Source organism: Xyrauchen texanus, chromosome 45, assembly GCF_025860055.1.
Source record: "Xyrauchen texanus isolate HMW12.3.18 chromosome 45, RBS_HiC_50CHRs, whole genome shotgun sequence".
Taxonomy (NCBI): Eukaryota; Metazoa; Chordata; class Actinopteri; order Cypriniformes; family Catostomidae; genus Xyrauchen; species Xyrauchen texanus.
Genome location: NC_068320.1, coordinates 15,222,022 through 15,244,282, shown reverse-complemented (window position 1 = coordinate 15,244,282; position 22,261 = coordinate 15,222,022).

Here is a 22,261-nt window from a genome sequence, read left to right as displayed (position 1 = left end):
ATATTAGATATGTCTGTCTAATATCATGTATGTGGGAGTTAAATGAATTTAGGTTCTACCACGACTACAGTGCATCTTTATTAGAAGACGATAAAATGGAAATATAATGCTGTATTGCAGCACGCAAAGTGATTACATGAAGCTCTTTCTGGTGTCTTTATGTGTGTTTTGTGAGCATGTCTATTTGGCATATTCAGCTCAAATCTGTTTAGTTTATTGTAGTCTGAGCAGCAAAAACCCACATGATGTTTACAAACTGAACACATTTATGTGTGGTTTGAAATCAGATATTTTGGAATGTGTCTCAGTTTAAATAATCAGATCAGATTTCAAGTATATATATTTTTTTCATCATTTAGGATGCAACGTATATTTAAAGTCATACACATTGCACAATATTGTCTGGAGCCATGTCTGAATACAACCATTTTTACTCACTCTTTCATGAAATAGTGACCTATCTGATATTCACTATGTAAATAGCGAAAGAGTGAACGAGTCAGCAATTTTGGACACAGTATATCTATAAATATATACCGTCACTTTAGAGTTCTGTTCCAGATTATTAGTAATTCCTTGGTTGGGTAAAATGTTGTTCAATTTACTATTGTAAGTAATAATTAAGTAGAACGTCTTGGTTACTTTCGTAACCTCCGTTCCCTAATGGAGGGAACGAGACACTGTGTCAATGGAGTGACACTAGGGGTCGCCCTTGGGAGCCCCAAACACCTCTGATGATTGAGAAAAGGCCAATGGGAATTGGCGAGTGGAATTTACATGCTACTCCGGGTATAAAAGTAGCTGGCTCACAACCACTCATTCAGGTTTTGTGCTGAGGAGCCGAGACAGGGTTCTGGCCATTTCAGCGGGTAGTTCAATGTTGTGGCAGGAGGGACACAATGTCTTGTTCCCTCCATCAGGGAACAGAGGTTACTAAAGTAACCAGAATGTTCCCTATCTGTCACTCACTCTACGTTGTGTTGATGTAGTGACATTAGGGGTCCCTATATGAAACGCCACAACTAGGACTGGTGGTGCGAGACAGGCAAACCACTGAATGCCTCGTAGCCAGCACACCTGGCCGTCACGTAACCTCCCCCAATGCTCCTACGAGCGTTGTACGGTCCCCCGCACCTGGGGGACAAGTGGACTGCAAAGAATTTTGACAGACCACCCCAGCCATGGCCTCTTCTCTTTTTCTCTCCCCAAAAAGTATGAAAATCATTCAGCTCCCCGAAGGGGGAGGCAATTGGGGCTCCACTCCAGCCCAACGCTCACAGCCACCTGGGCAAGCATGGCCGTCAGCTCCACATCGGCCTGCAACTGGGCGACCACACCCGAAGGTGGGAGCCCAGTCAAGTCCTCGGCTTAAGACTGGATCAGCTTGTCCTCTGATTCTGCAATAGAGAGCTCATCTGCTTTGCGAGCCCCAAATGAGATCGTGAAGTGGCCCAGAGACGAGCCGGCATCGCATCGCAGAATTCGACCGGGGCAAAAAAAGTGTCCTGGGGAATGGGAAGGTCCATGGGGGGTTACCTGGTGGAGCGGCTCCCATTAGGATCCCCAAATCGCCCCCAGTGCTAACCGACATGTCCTCATAACCGTAGGTAGTAGGATCGAGGCTTGGAGCCTCTGGGGTGGCTTTCCCTCTGACGAAGGAAAGCCGCGACCGCAACTTTGCCATGGTCATGTTCTCACAGTGAGAACATGACCCATCCACGAATGCTGTCTCCGTGTGTGCAGCTCCCAAGCATGTGAGGCAGCAATCGTGGCCATCGGATGCGGAAAGGTAATGACTGCAACCAGGAATTATACACCGCCGGAAAGGCATCTTTAAAAAGAAGCCCTCCGTCAATGCTACACTTTTAGAATGGAAATATACTTTGCACAAGTTATTAATTTGTAATGATTAGAAGAGATACCCAAAATAATGCAATGGTTGGGCATATACAACATCTGTTTATCTATGGTAAGCTCACGATTCATCATACTCTAACAGGCTGAAAAGTAAAAGTGTGTGTGTGTGTGTGTGTGTGTGTGTGTGTGTGTGTGTGTGTGTGTGTGTGTGTGTGTGTGTGTGTGTGTAATCATGCATAAGGCTGTATTTTCTCTCTCCTTCATGGCCCGAGTCCCAGCTCTCAGCCTGACCTCTATGCCACATACAGAGAGCAAATGAAGAGGAACTAACTCGCCTCTCACGTCAACGCCTTTCATATCTCTCTTTTCCACCCCACAATTCCCTTTTATCCTCTAACCATCTCTTCCTCCTCACTATTTTTATTGCTTTGTACCAGTGCTCACCTCATCACTCTTCTATTCAGTCTGTTTCTCCCCTTCACTCACTATGTAATTTTTATATTTGAAACAGCATAGGACAATAAAGGGCAATAGTGTTATTTTGTGCTGGATATCTCAGGTACATACTGGATGGTCTGTGTCAATATTCTTGGTTACATATAGATGTGCCATTGTTTTAGTTTTTGCTGTAATCAAGTAAGAAATGGGGAAGGAACACAAACACACACACACACACACACATGAATGTATCTAAAAGTGTAATGGTCCTTCAACGCATTTTTGAACATGGTGCCATGGTTCTAATTTATATTGGTTTTACAGTAGTAGAATCATGGTACTACCATAATTATTAGGACATATACCATGGTATTCTTTGCAGTACCTTGGAGAGCCAAGCAAATTCTATGGTACATGAAAATTGTATCACTTACTACCATCGTATTCATCAAAGTGCCAAAAAAATCAATAATATGAATGCCAAACCATTTGTGCAATTTGGTATTAAGCATTTTAAAAGGGGCATAAAAGTAGAATTCACAGTTCTGCATATACATGAAGATGAAAAGAGATGTGTTTTAGTATACTGTAGCTTTGACCCTTGCTGTGTTCCTGGTCAAAAATGACTGGCCTATTAAAAATTGCTTCTAAATCTCTCATGCTCTTGTAGCAGTACTGTTTACTTCTGTCGGGGTTACTTAATGTGAGGGGGAGTGCCCTTTAATTGCATTCCTTCGGTGACATATAAGGGTGTCGCTACGGGTATGCGTTCTCTCTGCGTCACTGAGCGAGTCACCGCGTTTCCGGCGGGACGCGTGAATGTTTGTAAGGGTGGACAGAGGAGCTTTGTGGGATGCCTTTAATTTGATCTGTTTCATGGATGGTGCTTAATGCGCAGCAGTTTTGGTGCCGTTTGAATCGCACTACAGGTGCGGGCCAACGTGCAAGGGACGTTACAGTGGGCTCTTGGCTTCATTTAAATCTCTGTGCGGATGTTCCTCTTGTTGTCTGCTTTGTTTCTGCTACCTGTTTCGACATCATCGGACTCGTCATCGTGATTTATATTCTAGTTCGAGGGAGACAGGACCATACGAGTTTTCTGCTCTATGGAATCTACAAACGATCGCCATTAACTCTGTTTCGGCTCATGTGGCGTGTAGACGCGCTGTGCCTGGTCCCTCTTCCATCGTTCATGTTCATGGCGTCCAAAACACTCAATCAGCTGGACCGTTGATTATGGGTCGTGGGTAATTTGAGTTAAAAGCCTTTAGTGGTGCCCAACTATTAGATCAGCCACCTAACTGTCATCATGCTTTTCTGCAAGTTGTTTTCTTTAAATATTATTTAGATTTTCCTGTGAGTTGATTGTTGTGAAATTTATATTTTCTTTTTGATTTGAATTATGCTGGGTATGTTATTCATGTATATATTTTGTCTGTGATAAGTTTTCCTTGTTTATTTCTTATGTGTGGTCAACCTAAGAGCGGCCCATTGAACGTGTTTCCTTTTTGTTTAATGCTGCTTTTTGCCCATTTCTGTCCATCATAGAAATAGTTGTCGGGGTGACCGGACGCGGCACCTCTATTTGATGAGCCGAACTGATGTGGTGAACTCTTTTAAAATTGTGTCTTAGATTTACTTGTCATTGTGGTTAATGTTTTTATATATAACTGGTTTAGCGTGTGTGTGTTTCGTGATACTTTGTCTTATTTCTTTCTTTCTTCAGAATTGGGGCAGCCAGTGGCAGAAGGATAAGCGTCTCTTCCCGATTGTGGTGGTGGGTTCTTTTGCCTGAATGCTGTGCTCACAGTGAGGTGTGATGCGAGTGTGCACGTATGATTGCTGTGTCATTTCTGTCAAGGAGAGCCAGCACCCAATTCTGAAGTGAGCGTCCGTGTGTTATTTTGTGTGGATTCTTCCAATCTATTGGTGTTGTTGTTAAATAAAATGTAATACTTTGCATTGATGTGAAAATAAAGTTTTCTATTGTTTTATACTCAACCAAGTCTGATACCTGACTCTGTTATAGCGAACCTGTGAGCCTTGCTCTAGGGTGAAGGGCATTTCCCCGGGAAAGAGGCCCCGGGGTGGCGTAGTCGGTAACTTTATAACCGCCCACCTCACTGTGTGGCCTGGTTATCCATGCTAACGTGGAGGTTGTGCAGAACTTCCTAAATCTTTAGGGTACCTCTATCAAAAGCCGCCACACTATCATCAATATTATAGATTAGACATTTTTGTCAACTTGTTTTCTTTCAATTAGCACAGGTTTTGTATTTCTTTTTGGAGCTTTCTGATCATAGGCCTCCTTGACCTGAGCTTATGCACCTCCATTTTTGAGTGAAAAAAAGCATTATTTGTTGATAATTTTGGCAATATTAAATAAAATATGAAAACATTTTGTACTATTTATCACACTAGTGTGCTTTAATGTTTAACCAGGAAGTTTGTCACACTTGTGGTATTCCCGCTCAAAATTTAATGAGAGAGATCAAAAGTAAGAGAAACATTGAGAGTTCAGGAGCATGTTCATCATGTTCATCATGTTCATCTTTACATATGCGTATGTGTCCTTGCAATCATAAAGGCCTCGGACCTGTGCATACGCACCTACACACAAACATGGGCTCTAACACACACACACATGCGCAAACACACACTTGCTCACGAACACACACAAACTCTTTTGAGTAAAGAGTTTTTACATGCTTTCTTTTTCACAAAGATGAACTTCATACTACCCTGAACTACAACCAACATCCATTCATCCATCCAACATTACCACACACACACAAACACACACACACACAAACACACACACACACACACACACACACACACACACACACACACACACACACACACACACACACACACACACACACACACACACACACACACACAAACACAAAATGCATAAATCAAATGCAGAGCACACATTTGCAAGGCACAGGCAAAAAGCTACAGTATTGTCAGTCATGTGCATGAGGACACAAAACCCACCAGGTGCTCGTAGATTTGGTTTGTTGTTGATTAAAAAAATATAACAGAAATATGTTCTTTATATGACAGTGTTAATGTGTAAATAGACATGAGCCACAATGGTCAGATTTTACAGGGAACACCACAAGTGTTAATTTGTGCCCATTTTCAGAAAATAAAAGCATTTCAAAATAAAAAACTTTTTTGTGAATAATTTTTATATATTTTTTTGTGATCTTCCCCATTAATTTTCAGTATGGCCAGTCGGAAACACCACAATTTTATTGATGCTATTGGAGAGGGGTCACTGTGGGGCAAAGACAGTTCTGGTGTGTGTGTGTGAGCGTGTATTTATCACTTTGTGGGGACCAAATGTCCCCATAAGGATAGTAAAACCCGAAATTTTTGACCTTGTGGGGACATTTTGTCGGTCCCCATGAGGAAAACAGCTTATAAATCATACTAAATTATGTTTTTTGAAAATGTAAAAATGCAGAAAGTTTTCTGTGAGGGTTAGGTTTAGGGGTAGGGTTAGGTTTAGGGGATTGAATATAAAGTTTGTACAGTATAAAAACCATTATGTCTATGGAAAGTCCCCATAGAACATGGAAACACAACGTGTGTGTGTGTGTGTGTGTGTGTGTGTGTGTGTGTGTGTGTGTGTGTATGCACAGATTCGAGGCCTTTATGTTTGCAAGCACACATGCACATATGTGAACACAGAAAAGAAAGAAAACATGTAATACTCAAAGAGTTTGTACGTGAGCATTTTCAATGGCTGGTCATTTTTGAATGTGAACACCACAAGTGTGACTTTGTGCCATTTTGTATAAATGAAAAGCAGTTCAAAATAAATTAAAGCACACAAGTGTGATAGATTATATTTAATATTGCCAAATGTATACACAAATAATGTTTTTTTCACTCAGAAACAGATAGAAACAGGTAGAACCTCAGGTCAGTGAGGCCTACGATCAATATTCAGGGTTGGGAGGGTTACTTTTGAAATATATTCCACTACAGATTACAAAATACATGCTGTAATGGATTCCGTTAGATTACTCAAGGTCAGTTATGTATTCTAAATACTTTGGATTACTTTTTCAGCACTGGTAGATTTTTTCACTTGTTTTGACTATAAAAACTCTGCCAGTACAGTAAGACAAAATACACGTGTTAAAAATACATTCTCTGAAAAACATAAATATCTAATGCAGTGTTGTTTCTAACACAAGATAAATCTAACTGATCTTGTTTTAAGGATTGTTTGATATTTTTGCAGGAAATCAAAACAAAAATTATTATCAAGAATATGATTTTTTTGACCTAATATCAAAGGTTTACTAGAAAAAAATAACTTAAGATCCAACGTGAATTTTCTTGATAAAGAAAATATGATTGTGTCTGGTAACATGTGTATGTAAAATGACTAGAAATAGTAATTTAGCTTAGCGTGAAGTTGACAATTTACACAAGATTAATTTCTATTTCTTCTACCCCAAACTTACTTCAAACTTACTTCTCTGTCTGCTTGTATGAATGTCACACATCATAAGAAAGTGTTTCACTGCTGTTCAAAAGCACTTTGGATCGCATCATTTATATGTATAAATGTTTTCCATCTGAAAGCACTAAATATTAAATGAAACAAAAGGCAATAAAATGCAAAGTAATCTCATCAGTAATCAATATACTTTTTGAATGTAACTGTATTCTAATTACCAATTATTTAAATTGTAACTGTAGTGGAATACAGTTACTTGTATTTTGTATTTTAAATGCATAATCCTGTTGCATGTATTCCGTTACTCCCCAACCCTGTCAATATGTTTCAAAAAGAAATCAAACCTGTGCTAATTTAAAGATATGTTTAAAAAGATTGAATCCAATATTTGGTGATAATATGGCATAATGAGAGATTTTATAAGCTATTTTTACTTGGCCGGTCATTTTTGACTGGGAATGGCAGAGTCTAGGGAAAGAACCACGATTACAATAAGTAACACACATGGACAGACACACACTTATGCAGATGCTGGGAAATTAACACAAATTATGAAAAAAATATATGAATTACAAAACTTTATAAGGCTAGCAGACATAAAGGAAAACTCAAAATCAAGATTTTAGGTAAAAAAATATATAAATAAATATATATATATATATATATATATATATATATATATATATATATATATATATATATATATATATATGCACACACACTACCTGTCCAAAGTTTCGAAACACTTATTCTTTATTATAATTTTTTTTTTTCTTCACATTTTAGAATAATAGTAAAGTCATCAAAACTATGAAATAACATAAATGGAACTACGAGAAGTATGTTGTGACTAAACAAAATCCAAATTAAATAAAAACTGTATTATATTTTAGCATCTTCAAATGAGTCACCCTTTGCCTAGAATTTGCAGTCATGTACTCTTGACATTTTCTCAACCAACTTTATGAAGTTTCACCCTGGGATGCTTTTTAAACAGTATTGAAAGAGTTTCCATCTATGATGGGCACTTATTGGCTGCTTTTCTTTATTATTTGGTCCAAGTTATCAATTTCAAAAACTTTTTTTTTTAATAATTTTTTTATTATAATGAAATAAATTAATATGGTGGCACAATTATATTTTTGTCTCCAAAACTAATTTCAAACATTTAAGCATACGCCTTCAGATCAAAAGATTTTTAAGATCATGAGAAACAAGTGTTTCAAAACTTTTAGTCGGTAGTGTATATATGGCTCATCAGTGAATATAAATATACACACACTGATGACCCAAAACATTATGGCCAATCACAGGTAAAGCGAATAACGTTGATCATCTCCAAACAAGGCTACATTTCAAGGTCTGAGTAGATTAGATGGTAAATGCAGGAGAAATGGGCAGGAGTAAAGACCCTTTGACAAGGGCCAAATTGTTATGACCTGACGACTGGGTCAGAGAATCTCTGAAATGTCAAGGCTTGTGGGGTGCTCCCGGTAAGCAGTGGTGAGGTTCATCAATGCACGAGGGCAATGAAGGCTATCCCGTCTAGTCCAAACCAACAGAAGGTCTACTTTGGGACAAGTCACAGAAAATGTTAATGGTGGTTACGGGAGGAATTTGTCACAACACACAGTGCATCGCATCCTGCTGTGTATGGTGCTGCATAAAAACAGATCAGTCAGAGTGCCCCTGATGACCTCTCTCCACCATTGAAAGCACCTACAATGGGCACGTGAGCATCGGAACTGGACCTCGGAGCAGTGGAAGAAGGTCACCTGGTCCAATGAGACCCGTTATCTTTTACATTATGTGGACAGTCATGTACGTGTGCTCTGTTAACCTGGGGAAGTGATAGAACCAGGTTGCACTGTGGGAAGATGACAAGCCAGTGGAAGGAGTGTGATGCTTTGGGCAATGTTCTGCTGGTAAACCCTTGGTCCGGCCATTCATGTGGACATCAATTTGACACGTGCCACTTACCTAAACATCGTTCCAGAACAGGTACACCCCTTCATGGAAATGGTATTACCTGATGGCAGTGGTCTCTTTCAGCAGGATAATGCGCCCTGCCACACTGCACACATTGTTCGGGAATGGTTTGAGGAACATGATGAAGAGTTCAAGGTGTTGCCCTGGCCTCCAAATTCTCCAGATCTCAATCCAATTGAGCATCTATGGGATGTGCTGGACCAACAAGTCCGATCCACGGCGACTCCACCTCGCAACTTATAGGACTTGAAGGATCTGCTGCTAACGTCTTGGTGCCAGATACCACAGGAGACCTTTAGGGGTCTTGTAGAGTCCATGCATTGGCTGGTCGGCACTGTTTTGGAAGCATATGGAGGACCAACAGCATATTAGTCTGGTGGTCATAATGTTTTGGCTCATCTGTGTATATACAGTTTTTTGTTTTGTTTTTTAACAAACATTCCAACAGTTTCCGAATTAATTTGACATCGTAAAAACTGCATTAAAAAAATCAAGATCAGAGCCTTATGGCTTTTAGTATTTGTTTATTAGCTTTGAAGCTATCTATATGCTAGTGTACACTTATAAATAAATAAAAAATAACCTTTAGCAAATATGCATTAAATATGCACATTAACAGAACATTTTCTATTAAGGGAAAACTGACCAAATATATTAATGCCTCATCTTGCATCACACAATTTTTCGTCCAATCAAATGCTGTCTAGAATGATAATGTCCTTCCACCGCATCATACCTTGTGCAACTGACTGGAAATGGCAAATCATACTAGTTCATCATGGCTTTGACATAAACTAAAGTCATTTGGACATTTTAAAAAAGATGATGAGAAGCCCTTTCGAAGTCTCTCACACAAACTTCAATGGGGTTTTTCTGGGCAATGTCAACACAGGGCAGAAAATGGCAGACTACAGCCTTCCTGTAGAAATGAATGGCACCCAAGTCAGTGACCCTGATGCAAACCTGAATTCATTACATGCTCAGTGAAAATGGGCCCCTCTCACCTCCTTCTCACTCTGGACTTGTGTGTCCAACAGAATATGTCTGATAATGATGCCTGCCAATCAGTCGTTCTGCTACACTCTGCCCAAGCTGCAATGATCTTTTAACCTTAAATGTGGCTGTAGTGAACACAGTTGCAATTATATTGGGTGCAAAGTGGCTTTCTGTTTTGTGTGTATGAGTGACATATGGCAAGCGTCACACTTCAGCATGTGGCAATGACTGTCATTAAGAGTGGACACACACAGAAAGGCAAACAAAAATATACATTTCAGATGTCTGAGGTTATGAAGAGGGCCACTGTACACTGAAATTGGTTTGAATTCGACAGTAGAGCTTGAATGGGGAATAAGTACGCACAACATTTATCTATACCCTTGACAGTTGATCCCATTCATAGAAACCACTAGATTCACCTCTGTGACACTGTAATATCATGTGTCATCTACCAGCATTTAATAGCATTTGTCTGTACAGTATATCAACTATATGTATATAAATATATTATAATATAAATATAGGATACACTGGCAGCCAAAAGTTTGGAATAATGTACAGATTTCGCTGTTTCAGAAGGAAATTGGTACTTTAATTCACCAATGTGACATTCTACTGATCACAAAGTATAGTCAGAACATTACTGATGTAAAAAAACAGCACCATCACTATTTGAAATCTAGACATATCTAGAAATCTAGCCCCATTTCCAGCAGCCATCACTCCAACACCTTATCCTAGAGTAATCATGATAAATTGCTAATTTGATACTAGAAAATCACTTGCCATCATATAAAACACAGTTGAAAGCTGTTTGGTTCTTTAAATGAAGCTTAACATTGTCATTGTGTTTGTTTCTGAGTTGCCACAGTATGCAATAGACTGGCATGTCTTAAGGCCAATATTAGGTAAAAAAAATTGCAAAATTGAAACTGCTTTCTCCAGAAACTCATCAGTCAATCATTGTTTTGAAGAATGAAGGCTATAGAATTCTTGAAATTGCCCCCCAAAAATCAGACGATTTCATATAAAAGGTGTACGCTACAGTCTTCGTCATGCTCCTCAAAGGACAACTGGATCTAACAAGCACAGAAAGAGATGTGGAAGTCCAGATGTACAACTAAACAAGAGGATAAGTACATAAGAGTCTCTAGTTTGAGAAATAGACACCTCAGATGTCCTGAGCTGACAGCTTCATTGAACTCTACCCACTCAACACCAGTTTCATGTACAACAGCAAAGAGATGACTCAGGGGTATATATATATATATATATATATATATATATATATATATATATATGTATATATATATATATATATATATATACATATATATATATATATATATATATATATATGCTGTTGGTCCTCCGTGTGGCACCAAAAGAGGACCCGCCGAGGCATGGACTCTACAAGACCCCTAAACAAGAGAGAAGATTTGGCTTGAAAAATGGGGGGGTTGTAGCGTGAACCATTTACATGTTTCCACTGATCATGTGAAAAGGGTCCATCGGGGGGGGGGTTATACTTGTTTGTTTTGGTTATTGGGGGGTTACCTACCCCCCATTCTCCACGGAACATACGCCCCTGCCTCTGAAGGTGTCTTGTTGTATCTGGCACCAAGACATTAGCAGCAGATCCTTCAACTGTAAGTTGCGAGGTGCGAGGTGGAGCTGCTGTGGATCGGACTTGTTGGCCAGCACATCCCACATGCTCAATTGGATTGAGATCTGGGGAATTTGGATGCTAGGACAACACCTTGAACTCTTCATCATGCTCCTCAAACCATTCCTGAACAATGAGTGCAGTTTGGCAGGGTGCATTATCCTGCTGAATAAGGCCACTGCCATCCAGGAATACCATTGTCATGAAGGGTTGTACCTGGTCTGCAAAATGTTTAGTATGTTTACTCATCGGACAAGGCGACTTTCTTCCACTGCTTCAAGGTCCAGTTCCGAAGCTTGTATGCCCATTCTAGGCTCTTTCGACGGTGGACAGGGGTCATCATGGTCACTCTGACCAGTCTGCAGTTATGCAGCCCCACATGCAGCAGGGTGTTGTTACCATCATTAAAATATTCTTGTGCAACAATAGACCTTCTGTTGGTTTGGACCAGATGGGATAGCCTTCGTTGCCCTCGTGCATCGATTCCGGCCCATTTCTACTGCATTCAACATGCTGACTACGAACTGATTGTTCGCTTACCATCTAATGTACATCTTGACATGTGGCCTTGTTAGTAGATGATCAACGTTATTCGCTTCATGTATGTATATGATGTATATATATACACTACCGGTCAAAAGTTTTGAAACACTTACTCATTCTTTATTCTAATTTTTTTTCACATTTTGGAAAAAATGTATACATATAAATGTTGCGATCCAAAGTGCATTTGAACAGCGGTAAAACACTTTCTTATGATGTGTTACATTCATACGAGCAGACAGAGAAGTATGCTTGAAGTAAGTTTGGAGCAGAAGAAATTTAATTAAACTTTGTGTAAACTGTCAGCTTTATGCTAAACTAAAATGCTAGTTTAGCCTATTTACATGCACAAATTACTAGGCATTGTAACGCTTTCACCCGGAGATAAATGGTTTATCGACAAATCGACAAATCACGACAAATCATGGAGCCAAACAGCAAAAGTCTGTATCCCACTGTGGTGAATTCCTTCTTCTCTGCTGGCCTAACATGCCAAATAAATAAATGTTTTTCATCCTTTCATTCTCAATCTCCTTTTTGCCTATGTATTTGTAATCGATTTCCACTCTTAATTAATCTACAAACAAATAGAGAAAAATGAAAAGTTTGATTTTTAATGTTCATTTCACAAAACAGTCATGCTGCAGTTAAAATTAGGCTTGCTTGAGCATTAAGTGTTGTTTCAAGTTCTGACTTTCGTGTGTGGATGTGCTTTTAAAATGTAAATTGGTATTACTATTTAGCTGCAGCATAATATATGATGCCCAAAGGCATAGGGTATCTTATTCATTGTGAGACTGTGTTTTCTTAATGGCATGAATCACATTGAAGTCCTAGACTTTAAATGCACGGCCCGCAGATACACAGGCTGCACGCTCTTCTCATACATAAGAAAATTAACAAATCATTAGTGTCACAAAACATAAAAGTATAATAAAAGTCAGGGAGAGCACATCATCCTCCTGCAACTGCACACAGACTGAGTAACTCTCTAATCACACAGCACATGCAAATGAGATGGTCAGCATCTTAAAAGTAATTTTTTTTCTAGTAAGACCTTTACTAGAAAAAATATTTTCCTGTAAATAATATCTAAAAATCCTTAAAACAAAATACATTTTATATTTATTTTTTTTAGAAGCAACAATGCATAAGATATTTAGATTTTTCAGAGAATGTATTTTTAACGTGTATTTTGTCTTACTGTACTGTCATAGAGTTACTGTGTGAAAATAGTGAAAAGTGAAAATATCTACCAGTGCTGAAAAAGTGATCTAATGGAATCCGTTACAAATTACATTTTACAGCATGTATTCTGTAATCTGTAGTGAAAACATTTCAAAAGTAACCCTCCCAACCCTGCATATATATATATATATATATATATAAAAAAATATAATAAAAAAATTAATTAATTAATTAAATATATATATATATATATATATATATATATATATATATATATATATATATATATAGTGTGTGTGCTTTTGAGTCCAGAGAAACACGGAAGACCAGAGCACTGACACACGGCTCTCAAATAAAACATCAGCACTCTAGAGGTGAGAGAGAACGAGGAGCGTCTCTGCCTTTCAGCTTGCCTGAGGGAATGCTATCCACTCCATTTTTACATGAAAGACTTTTTCTGTTTTTGTGATTGAGGGCATCGGGATGGCCTGAGGGAAAGGAGTGCTTGCAGGAGCATTGTAGAATTGGGGGCATGTTGAATGGTAATACACATGGAACAGCAAAATCTAATCATCCTGGTCACTCAAAGCACTGAGTACACAAAAAGCCGGCATTCTCGGATACACAAATACACATGCTCTTCCGGTGGATATGAATCTTCTCTGTTTGTGGTCGATTAAAGACAATGTTGCATGCTGGTGATAAAATTTGGCTAATCTCCTTGGAAAGAGAAAATAACCATTATGCTTTCACCTGACCCCCTCTTAAACATACACACAATCACGTACCAAATGTCCCACTCTCGACCTCTCATTGCAATGAACATAGATAAGCAAATGTCATCTCGTTCTTGAGGTAACCCACATTCATAGCAGTCACCATCACTTTTGTAATCAAAATCATTTACGGCTCGAGGGCCATGAAATAAATAAAAAAAAAAAACAGGCTAATAAGCAGATGCTAATGAGCCCTAGAGAAAGGTCAAGTAAAAAAAAAGTTTTCTCCCTAAATATTTAACCATGATTACTATTACAGGAACAGGTAATTAAGACATCAGGCATCAGGGCTAGCCAGGTCTGATTGGGCTCTCATTTAAGATAAGTTAACTTGGGGGGCCTGGGTATCTCAGCGAGTATTGACACTCTCTACTACCCCTGGAGATGCAAGTTTGAATCCAGGGCTTGCTGAGTGACTCCAGCCAGGTCTCCTAAGCAAACAAATTGGCCCGGTTGCTAGGGAGGGTAGAGTCACATGGGTAACCTCCTCATGGTCACTATAATGTGTGGAAGAGTATGGTAAACTATCCACTTAAGCTTTTTATTTTACACACTTTTCAGTCAAATACGCACTGTTTGCTTTTCAGCAACACACACACAAGACTCTGCTGTGTGCGTCTCTCTCTCTCCTCTGGCAATTTAGACTGCCCTTTTATTCCCCCTCTAACTCTCACTGCAACACAAAACAGTTGTTAGAAGTGATTTCCCAGTCGCTCGGCCATGTCCACATCACCACATACCCCCATCGCCCAAATCAAACACTTGATGTCGAAACACTCCATCTCTATTGTGCTGTACCTAGTCTCCCTCAGAGAGAGTTTACGACTAATGTAAAGCATGGGGCTCTCCTCCTTCTCCAACATCTGGAACAGTACCACTCCCAACACCATCTGCAAGATAGGGAGAGAGAAAATCATGACTGTGTAATAATGGCCCACCACAAAGTGCAGCTTTCACCTGCATGAACGCCTGTTGACATTGCTCCATCCACTGGACTGGATCTGGTGCCCCATTTTTAGCAAGATCAGTCAGTGGGCTGGTGACAGTCGAATAATTAGGCACAAACCAGTGATAAAAGCCAGACAGCCCCTGGAACTGTCTCATTGCCTTTCTGGTTTTAGATCTCGGGCAGGCTGCAATTTTGACAGTTTGGGGCCACACCTGCCCATGACCCAAGTGGAAGCCCAGATACCATACTTCCTCATGCCAATAATGCACTTCTTTGAGTTTGTTGTGAGTCCCACCGGTCTCAATAACCTCAAGACAGCCCTCAAATGCCGCAGGTGCCGCTGCCAATCATGATTAAAAATGATGATGTCATCTAGATAGGCAGCGGCATAAGCAACGTGCGGTCTTAGAATTCAGTCCAAAAAAAATTGGTGTAATCTGAACAGTGTGGAAAATGCCATCTTTTCACTGGACATGGGAGTTAAGGGGATCTACCAATATCCCATCATTAAATCCAGTGCTGAATAAAAGTGAGCCATGCCTAACCGATCGAACAGCTCATCAATACGAGGCATTGGGTATGCATCAAAATTAGACACTGCACTGCATTTTCTATAATTCACACAGAACTGGACCAAGCCGTCGCTGTTAGGAACCAAAACCACCGGTTTGTCCAGTCACTGTGGGATTTGTCTATTACCCCCATATCCAGCATGGCCTTTAATTCTTCCCAAACCACCACTTTTTTGTGCTTTGGTAATCGGTAGGGACGACTACGTACCTCTACCCCAGGGGTCATTTCAATATTGTGCTCTATGAGATTAGTACGACCGGGAAGAGGCGAGAACATGTCAGAAAAAACTTCTTGCAACCTGGCAACCTCCATGACTTAGGGATGGTGAGAGTTGGTCTCCACAAGGGACCGGGGTGACTCGATTGGTAGCTTTTAGGTTCACCTCCGGTTCGTGCTCCTCCTTTTCTGGAACCAACATTGCCAAAGTCAGGGGGACTTCCTCTCTCCACAGTTTCACCTCATAATCAATTTCCCCAACTCGGCGTGTGACCTCAATGGGTCCTTGCCAATTGGCAAGTAATTTAGAGCTCGATGTGGGGAGCAATACAAGGACTTTATCTCCCGGTATAAATTCCCGTAGTCGAGTACCCCTATTATACAGCCAGAATTTATGTTCTTGAGCCTGGAGCAAATTCTCCAGTGATAAATGCACCAGTGTGTGTAGTTTTGCTCTCAGGTCAAGAATGTATTAAATTGAGATCTTTCAGTTTGAAGGTCCCTCCTCCCAATTTTCCTGTAGAATGTTGAGCACACCATGCAGGTTCATGCCCATACAATAATTTGAATGGGGAGAACCCTGTGGAGGCTTGCGGGACCTCTCATACTGCAAATAACAGGGGCTCGAGCCACAGTTTTAAAAATGGTGTTGTATCCTCTGAGCATCCTGTGCCACTCAATACAACCGATCCTTGATAATTGAAAAATATGGATATGAGAGTGCAATGTCTGTCTGGAGGCATTGATCATCAATCACACTCACTTGGTAGAAGGCGTGCCTTAGGGTCTCGTCTCACGTCTGCTCCAGAGGAAATCCCCTGCAGGGAATCCTCTAAGGGCTGGAGAAGCCGAGACTTCCCCCTCCCTCACGTCCTCCTGACGTTGAGCTGACGTAGAAGGTCCTGCCACGGCCCCCCCAGCCAGTGAATCACACACCACACACCGATACACTTTATTGCAGGACCCTTCACACATTTTTCCCTCAATAAAGTTGTAAATGCCAGCAAATTCATACGCAAGATTAGTGTATGGGAGAGGCTGGGACTAATCGCAGTTTCTGCAATATGCTTTTGTCCTCGCAATTGAATTATGACCATCACTAAAAGGTACACACCTTACCGTCACCTGTCATATCCAAATCCTCGAATTGAACCAAGCTTTGGTGAATGTAGGTTTGATTACAACCTGAATCCACCAAGGCTTGGTATGTACCCCCCTTAATACTCACAGGTATCTGGTACGATCCTGCTTGATCAGGAGCGGGTTAGGGAAAACCAGAGTCGCAATCCTCTTCCAGCTTGCTAAATGTCAGTGAGAGGAAATGTCGACAATGTTGTTCAGGACTCTGGCTGACCCATTGCAAGATGGCTTATTTCAAATCTTGAAAGTTGTTGGGCTGCCAGTTGAGCTTCTCCTGACAGGAGTGGCAGCAGCCAGACCATCCACTGGGTCTCCAGCCAACCCGTTGCTTCCGCCACCCGCACAAATATCTCCACGAATGTCTCTGGGTCATCTACTGGTCCCATCTTGGTAAGATTGAAGTGAGGCATGGCGGGGCCGATGGCCGGGGTCGCATTGGCAGAATCCTCCTGTAGCATCAAGCTCTGTAGCACCTCTCGATCATCCGATTGAGCTTGAAGGAGGGCCTGGGAGTGCTGCTCCTGTTCCTGATGTAGCTCAAGCAGAGACTGATGTTGAGTTTGGTGGACAATGACGAGGACCTTGAGAAGTTTGGCAAAGGGCGAGGACTCCATGACGGCGTATCTTCCTCCAAAAATTCCCGAGTTTCGGCACAACTGTGATAAATCTTTTACTTTGTGAAGGAGGAAGCGGGAGCCGGGTACATAATCCACGTAAGCTTTTTATTTTACACACTTTTCAATCTAATACACCACTGTTTGCTTTTCAGCAACACACACACAAGACTCTGCTGCTTGCATCTCTCTCTCTCTCCTCTGGCGGTTTGGACTGCCCTTTTATCCCCATCCAGCTCTCACTCCAACACAAACCAGCTGTTAGAGGCGATTTATCACAGCTTCCAATCCTTACCGTTCTTCCTCTACCTGCCTCGCTCTCAACATATCATGGTGATATGCATGAAGAATGTGAATTGCCTAAACAAAAGAAGTAAAATAAATACAAAAGGACATAAATATTTATCTGTTTCTCACCCACACCTATTATATTGCTTCAGAAGACATGGATTAAACCACTGGAAGATTATGGATTACATTTATGCTACCTTTATGTGCTTTTGGAACTTCATTGCATTGACCAAAAGAGCTGAGAAATTCTTTAAAAAAAAGAATGGCATGAGGGTGAGAAAATTATGAGAGAGTTAAATTTTTTGGTGAACTATTCCTTTACGGCTTCTGAGACATTACAGCTTTTGGCCTCCAGTGTGTGTGTGTGTGTGTGTGTGTGTGTATATATATATATATATATATATATATATATATATATATATATATATACACTCACCTAAAGGATTATTAGGAACACCATACTAATACTGTGTTTGACCCGCTTTAGCCTTCAGAACTGCCTTAATTCTACGTGGCATTGATTCAACAAGGTGCTGAAAGCATTCTTTAGAAATGTTGGCCCATATTGATAGGATAGCATCTTGCAGTTGATGGAGATTTGTGGGATGCACATCCAGGGAACGAAGCTCCCGTTCCACCACATCCCAAAGATGCTCTATTGGGTTGAGATCTGGTGACTGTGGGGGCCATTTTAGTACAGTGAACTCATTGTCATGTTCAAGAAACCAATTTGAAATGATTCGAGCTTTGTAACATGGTGCATTATCCTGCTGGACGTAGCCATCAGAGGATGGGTACATGGTGGCCATAAAGGGATGGACATGGTCAGAAACAATGCTCAGGTAGGCAGTGGCATTTAAACAATGCCCAATTGGCACTAAGGGGCCTAAAGTGTGCCACGAAAACATCCCCCACACCATTACACCACCACCACCAGCCTGCACAGTGGTAACAAGGCATGATGGATCCATGTTCTCATTCTGTTTACGCCAAATTCTGACTCTACCATCTGAATGTCTCAACAGAAATCGAGACTCATCAGACCAGGCAACATTTTTCCAGTCTTCAACTGTCCAATTTTGGTGAGCTCTTGCAAATTGTAGCCACTTTTTCCTATTTGTAGTGGAGATGAGTGGTACCCGGTGGGGTCTTCTGCTGTTGTAGCTCATCCACCTCAAGGTTGTGCGTGTTGTGGCTTCACAAATGCTTTGCTGCATACCTCGGTTGTAACGAGTGGTTATTTCAGGCAAAGTTGCTCTTCTATCAGCTTGAATCAGTCGGCCCATTCTCCTCTGACCTCTAGCATCAACAAGGCATTTTCAGCCCACAGGACTGGCGCATACTGGATGTTTTTCCTTTTCACACCATTCTTTGTAAACCCTAGAAATGGTTGTGCGTGAAAATCCCAGTAACTGAGCAGATTGTGAAATACTCAGACCGGCCCGTCTGGCACCAACAACCATGCCACGCTCAAAATTGCTTAAATCACCTTTCTTTCCCATTCTGACATTCAGTTTGGAGTTCAGGAGATTGTCTTGACCAGGACCACACCCCTAAATGCATTGAAACTGCTGCCATGTGATTGGTTGATTAGATAATTGCATTAATGAGAAATTGAACAGGTGTTCCTAATAATCCTTTAGGTGAGTGTATATATATATATTATTCCTGTCAACGTTAACGCATGCGATTCATTCAAAATTCTTAACACTTTCAAATAATTTAATGCAAATAACACAAATAAATTACTGAAGCATGCAAAATTAAGTCGAGAGTTTATCACACTGAGCATCTACAACGGTGCAAGCACCTGTAACCCTGGTAGGCAGAAATTTCTATTTTAAAAGAAAATCAGATGGCACTCTGATAAACGTAAAGTTATATGCATAGACTGCAACGAAGAACTGGCCTACCATCGAAGCTCACAGAGTTTGAAGTACCATTTAAATGCAAAACACACCACAGTTTCTACTAGCAAACCGACAAGAAGTATGCAACAACCCACACTGGATCACACTGGATCACTGCCATAGCAAAGTGGATTGCCAAGGACTGCCATCCAATCAACATCATTGCAGACCAAGGCCTGAAAGAAGTGATCAGGATTACCACTTCCGACCCATCATTTGAGTTACAGTCAAGATGAACAATCATTTCCAGGATTCATGAACTGTACATTAACAAAAAGAAATGCAAAGTGGAGCTGCTATCACAAACAATGAGTGTTGCATTGACTGGGGATCACTGGACATTGTTAAGCATTCATAATTACTTGGGTACAACTGCCCATCTTATCTATAAAGGCTGGCATATGTATTAATTTGCATTAACTGTGAAAACCAAAGAAAGGCATTTTGCTGATGCCTGCACTGAACAGTTCATAAAAGTGAGAAGGAGTGGGAGATAGAGAGCAAGATCACTACTGTTGGTATGGACAGCAGGAGGAACATGATTGCTGCATCTAGATTGCTTCCTTTTGAGCACATACCTTGTATAGCACACATTATACAGAGGGTAATCGTCATGGCTCTATGTGAAATCGTATTTGATGGCGTTTTAGTGAAATGTCATCAATTTGTCGGACATTTCAAGCATAGCCCCTCTAATTTGACAGAGCTGAAAGCACAGCAAATTGCTCATGGCCTGGCGACGAGTCTCTAGAGCAAGATGTTCCCACAAGGTGGCAATCCACCCTTGAGATGGTCAGCCAGATACTATGCGACAAAGAACCCCTGATGGCAACATTGGCACAGCAAAACCACTAGTTATCCATTCCAACATCTGCAGAGTTTGATAAGCTTATCAGGCTGGAGAAACTACTGGAACCATCCAGGTTGGTACTTCAGTTTATTTGGTGATTTGTTATTTTTAGCCAGTATTTATTGATTTTAATAATTTATGTTAAAACACATGTACAACCTGTAAATATTTAGACTAGCTCATGTCAAATGCAGTGTGTGTATGAGAGAGACCAGGAAAGAAAGTAAAGCAGGAGAGAGAGTAACACAATTTACAACAAGGTCCTATTCATTAATATTAATGCAACTAATGTGAACTATCAACTATTATCAATCCATTACTTAGTGTTTATTAATCTTTTTTCATAGTTTATAAAAAATGAACTTATACAGATAAAATACTAATACCATTCATTTTAGTTGAAATTAAAATGAACTAAAATGAATTGCTGTAGGTGCATTGTTCATTGTTAGTTTATGTTAACTAATGTAGTTAACTAATGTTAACAGATGGAACCTTGTGTAAAGTGTTCATGTAGAGAGAGAATATGTTTTCTGTCTTGTGTGTACTGTAGAGACTTGATTAAATAAAGCAAACACAATCTATTAATTGTATGTGTGTTTATGAAACATATATGTCATGGAACTTCTTGGGGGTGAAAAATACATTTCCTGTTCTGTCGTGTCACCAGCACTTTGCCACTTGTCTCAGATCATGGATGTCTCAGAAGATGACCCTGCTTACATTGTGAGCTTTAAGGGTGCATTCAAAGGTGGATTTGACAAAGCGCATGGAAAACACAAACATTGCTTGGCTAAAAATAGCAACAGCTCTTGACTCCATACTCAAAAACTTGAAATATACTCCTAAAGCAGAAAGAGCTGAAGTTTGGGAAACATTAGACAAGATTCTAAAAGAGGCTCCACATCATTCAGATGCTAAATCAGAGCCACCAAAAAAGAAAATTGGTCTCCTCTTGTTGGGCTCTGATACAGAGTCAGATGATGAAACTGGAATCCAGCCCTCTTGCTAGATACAGAGCAGTGCCCAGCCCTCTCCAATGGTGGTCTGCACACAGCAGAGGTCATGACAAGCTGGTGACACTTGCACAGAAATCTCCAGCAACTCCTGCTTCAACTGTGTCTTGTGAGAGACTATTTTTGCTCGCAGGACACATAGTGCACAAGAAGATCGCTGCTCTGGCACCTAAAAATGCTAACAAACTTGTAAGCCTTAGCAGTTGGTTAAATGTTGACTAGAAAAATAAGCTGACCTTACATGTCAGAATAAGTTGTGCTGTGTATTATTTTTGGCAATCAAAGGAAATTAGTAAAATTGTTCAATCCGATGGTTTACTTTGCTGGATATAGCAAATGATGACAAAATAAACGTGTTATACAAGATAAATGGTGTATGCTTCATTTCACGATCAGTGTGCGATTAATCATGATTATTATTAATTTATATTATATATACTGTATATATATTTATAGTATAGGACCAATAATTGGATTGCTTATTTGCCTCAAAAATGTCTTTGAAAAGTCAATAAAAAAAGTCTATGTAAACACACCTTTTTGCAAGAATTGTATTAAATGTATCTCTGATTTGTTAAACAGTATCTGCTCTGTTCAAATTTTAAATGATGTAATAATTTGGCAACAGACTGACAAGGGCAGTAAATGCAATAATAAAAAAACATTTTTGAAGCAATCAGAATTGTTAAGTGGAATCGGAATCAGAACTGTAATCGTTGCATTTCTTATGATTCTCATCCCTAGTCACTACCACTCAAGA